We start from the raw sequence: 5,000 nt of genomic DNA, 5'->3' as shown, positions 1-5,000 counted from the left end.
AGGCCTCACACATTTTGCTTGGCTCGAGCAGTTCGCGCCACTGTTCGTCCACCAGAGACCGAATGGTGGCTTTGTTGCCCTGTTGCGCCTCTGCCACCCGGGCCTCTCGTGCGGCTCCAACACCTTCGTTTCTTAGAGCACGCATCCTAGCCCTGACAACGCACCCTTCGTGTTTGGCGTTGAAGTGTTGGTCAAGGGCCAACCTCGCCGCCAAAACGTCGGATGCGATGCCACTTCTAATTGCCTCTTCTAGCTTCTTAACTAGTTCACCCTCTACTCTGTTTCTGTCTATGGCTAGTGCTTTGCTATACCTAACCGCTTCTGCTTTTATTGCTCTCTTGAGGGCAAACCACCATTTGTTATTGATGATGGCTCCTGTCAAAGCCCTCTTTACTAACGTGCTAATCCGGTCTCTGAAAACTGGTCTCGACGGGAAAGACGCGTTTAGTTTCCAGTAACCGGAGCCCTGCCTATGTGTCTTATCTAAGTCTAGCGTACACGTCACAAGTTTGTGATCCGTGTAGCTGACTATGTGAAATTGTGGACACCCTATGCTATCTCTATCTACTCTCCTACACAGTATTCTATCTAGAAACGATCTCGACGACCCGATGCGGTTTGTCCATGTCCACATTGGCGCATTCGGGTAATCGAGTCGGTACCTGTCAGACAGTTGAAAGCGTCTGAGCAGGTCTTTGAGGCATTTGCATCCCCGTCTATTCCTATCTCTGCCCACATAGTCTAGATGCGTGTCCAAGGTAGCATTCCAATCCCCCACTAAAAGTAAAGGACGAGACGTTCCTAGGAATACTTCTAGACGTCGAAAGAAATCCGGCCTACCTGTTAAAGGTGGTGCGTATACTGATATGAGTCGAAAAGCACACCCATCGCTGCCATCGACATCCAGAACAACCAATCTACCCTCCGGGTCTATGAATACTGTCTTTACTTCGAGATCCAGACTCTTGCGAAAGAGTACCGCCGTGCCACTACCGCCCATTCTCGGCAGACAGGGAGAAAAATAAATGTTAAACTGTCTGCCAAACATGGACGATAGGGCCCGCGGATCATGGAGTCTGGTCTCGCTTATGGCTATGATTTCTAGTTTATGTGACTTTATGTCATTTAGGAGGTACCCTTGTTTCCAAGGGGACCCCAAGCCACGCGCATTTACACAACCAATCTTGAGCATCATTTTGATTTGAGTGTTAAAGTTTTATAAAGAGAGTCACTTACCGTTTGAGAGTTTTTGTGTCTCCGCCTTCGGGTTTTCTTCGAGGAGATCACTATATAGTTTTTTCGCCAGGTATTTTTGGCATTTGCCAACTGCCTTTGGAAAAATAGATTTTAGTGTGTGGTGCAGGGTTGGTGTTATGTGTAGTATTTTGATGTGTTCTGGCGGTGTTGTGTATGGGTGGTTGCTGGTTTTTATGTCTTCGTTTGTTATGTTTGTTTTTGTGTTGATGTATTCCATCAACTCTGAGTTTTTTGTGTTGATGGCAGTGAGCATTGTGTGTGTACTTGCTTTTGGGGTTTTGTTGCTTGTGTTGTAGTTGTGTGTGCTTGTGTTGGTGTCTGGAGTGTTTTCGGGAGTTGTGTATCTCCCTGCTTTGTTTGTGTTTGCTTTTCTTTTCTTGCTCCTCTTCCTCCTTCCTTTCTGGGCTATTTGCCATTCCTCATTACTTTCATCTTCCGACGAAGGTTCTGAGGAATCGGAAGGGGGTAGGGGCAAATTGTGAGCGTCTGTGTGTGCTTGTGTGAGTGGTTGTGTTGCTGTTTTTGTTGGTGCTGATGGCTTGTTATTTGTGTGAGGTGTGTGTGATGTGGGGGAGGGGGAAACAGTCTTGGAATTTTCTTTCTTTTCCCCTGCTTCCTCACTTGTTGTTTTTGCAGATGCTGTTGTCTTCTCAGTTGCCAGTGTTGCTTGTGTTTCTCTTGTTTTGATTGTTGATGGTGGTGTTGGTAGTAGGGTTTTTTTTTCCGGGTTTTGGTGGTTGCCCTTGTTGCTTTTTTTGGTTGGCGGCGGTTGGGCAACTGTCCTTGAGGTGTGCCTCGCTGCCGCATACATAACAACGTGGCCGCCTTCCTTCCACCACTACATATAACTTGTGGTCCTTTGCCAGTTGGATGTGTGTGGGGATCTTTTGGCACTCCTCTTCAGTGATATGGAGGAGGACTTCGACTTTTTTTCCCCCTTCCCAGTTTTTCTCCTCTGCAGTAGCAATTTCTAATATATTTGCCTCCTCCATTTCGAGGCATATAGAACCTACTATCCACTGTGTTTCCACTTGTGAAGGGACATTCTTTACTGTCACCTTCGTCACTCTCTGTCCAAGATAACTCGGTATCATCACCAAGTCATCTGTGTGGAGAGAGAGTGTTGAAAATTCCTTCGCTAACTGTTCGCTCTTAAAGCGTACTAGGACCGTGGCAAATTTTCGTCCCCAAGTAACATGACTTTGAAAGGGCCATATCGGTTTGAGACAAATCTCAATTTTTTGGGTGGAGAAACTCTCCGGTCGCTTCGTTTTCTTGTTGATAAGTCTGTATGATATGTGCTTCTTGTTTGTATTTTCAATAATTGCTTTTGGTATGTGTATTTGTACAGTGTCACCTTCTTTCGTGAGAAGGGATTTTGTGTCATTGATTTGTTTTGGGGTGAATGTTAATATTGTTCTTTTTTCTTTCGTTGCATCGGCAAAATTTGTTTTTGTGATGCTGGCAGATATGTTGTTTGTGGCGTTTGTGGTGTTGTTTATCTTGTTCGTCTTGTAGTTGTTGATGGGGGTATTGACAGTGGTGTTGGTACTGCCAGGTTCAAAGGTGGTGGTAGTGGCGGCAGAGTTTGTCGAAGTAGTGGTGGTGTTGGTGTTGAAGGTCGGTGTCCTGTTGTTGTTGCTGTTGTTATTGTCACTGGTAGTAGCAGTGGTGAGGACAGTGGTCGTGTTAGCAAGGACATTTGTGTCGTTGTCGTTGTTGTTGCTGTTGTTGTTGTTGTCTTTGTCGTTGTTGTTGTTGTTGTCACTGGTGACGGTGGCAGGCAAGACTGCTGTAGCAGCAGAGTTTGTACACGTGATGGTGGTAGTGGTGGTGGTTGAGGCAGCAGCAGTTGACTCAGAATCATTGCTCTTCTTCATCACTTGTCTGCGTTCATGCGGAACGGCATTAAGTGTTTTCGCCTCTGGCATTAGGAGCGGGAAGTCGGCCTCGTTGAAAACCTTAGCCATATTCGTTTTAAAGAATATGGCTAGGAACGAGGAAGATATGTTTGAATTTTTGGAAATAAGGCTCTAAATAGAGCTATTTCCGATTTGAAAAATATATGTTCACGAAGTATTTTGTGTTATACACAACTTATACAAAATTTTAAAGCAAAATAGGTCTTTTAAGAGGTGAGAAATGCAACTTACATGGGAGCCGATGTGTCTACCGTCCGTCCATGATGATAGATAGATAGATAGATATATATATAGATAGATAGATATATATATATAGATACATTTCTTTTATTAGCCACACAGGGCTCAACGAAGATGGGACAAATACAATGTAGAGCTTTTCTTTTTGGGAGGGGGAAGGAAGGAAAAAAAAAAAAAAAAAAAAAAAAAAAAAAAATTGGTGGTGTCGATCAAAAGGGATCGTAGGAAGGGAAAAAGGGGCAGTTCGATCAAAAGGGATCGAAAAAAAAAGAAAAGGAAAGGCCGATCAATAGGGATCGTGTATCACACAGTAATGTTCTCGTGTAAAAAGAGGGGCGGACAGTTTAGGTTTAGCCGTGGAAGGAAAAGCCCACGGAAAAGACCACGGTAACCTTGGTCAATATTCTCATTGAAGAAACTATAACAGTAAGTGACTCTCTTTTGCCTTTTTGTTTTATTTTTTTTTCTTGTTCATAGGGTTATGCTCAAGATGGCTCCGTCGTTCACACGTGCCATCCTTGCTACATTCACCCATCTTTTTTTGAAGCATTCACTAGACAAGACTTCCCTTTCTACTCTCAACTTCCTCTTCAGGTGATACTTGAAGAAGTTGATGAGAGATTGCCCAGAGAGGAAAGTCTTTGTCTCTAGACCTTTCAGACGCGTCCACCATACACATTCTTTCGCCATAGCCACAAGTACGATGAAAATAGCTCTTCCTTCCCGTTTAAAGGAAGGAGGCGCGACAATATTCACGATAGACTCGGCTGATAGACCGACTCGTCCCAGACGCGATAGCAGTTGTTCGACGTAAGCCCACAGCTCGGAAATGGTGGGACACTGTACGAGTGCGTGCAGAACGGTTTCGTCGCTCTGCCGGCATCTCGGACAGGTCGGCCCCGTGTTTCTCGAGCCATGCCTGTAGAGCTTATCCCGAACGGGTAGTGCTTCTCGATAGCACTGCCAGGCCAGATCTCTGGAAGTTGTCCATAGGTCCCGGCCCGAAGGTCGTCTTAAACAGGCGGGTCAGGTATTCCTCGTCGACGCCCAGGTTCGCCCCGAGATCGTCGTCGTACCTTCCCTCCACTAATCCACTATAGAATGCGTTAGTTGTGATGCAGTCGCTCAAGGTTGACCCGGGTTGTTGGAGTTGCCGAAGAGCAGCGCGACACTCGCGGTGCCATTCGCCCTTCCTCGGCCTCTTCTTGATCCATGACTGCAGTTCGGTCATAGAGACGAGCTGCGGGAAAGCGCGCCGCACAAACGGTGACCACACCTGTTCACCGCTGTCTACGTAGAGCCGGAGATGTCGCAGTCTCAGCGCGTGTCTGCGCATCATCAACCACGGCATGCCCAGTCCTCCTTTTAACGGGTGTTGGCAGCAAACGGATCGCCTAACCATCGGAACGCTTCCTTTCCACAAGAAGCGGAAGAGGATGCGCTCCAGTTTGGTGATGGTAGGGTCGGGACAAGGAACGACGGTCAGGCGGTAGTAGATAACGGACGCGATGTACGTGTTCGCCACCTCCGCCCGACCTTTCAGGGAAAGCTTCCTCTCGGCCCATTGCCGGGCTAGAGTGG

Source organism: Octopus bimaculoides, chromosome 25, assembly GCF_046866305.1.
Source record: "Octopus bimaculoides isolate indiv1 chromosome 25, ASM4686630v1, whole genome shotgun sequence".
Classification (NCBI taxonomy): domain Eukaryota; kingdom Metazoa; phylum Mollusca; class Cephalopoda; order Octopoda; family Octopodidae; genus Octopus; species Octopus bimaculoides.
Note: the sequence above shows the minus strand (reverse complement) of the source record.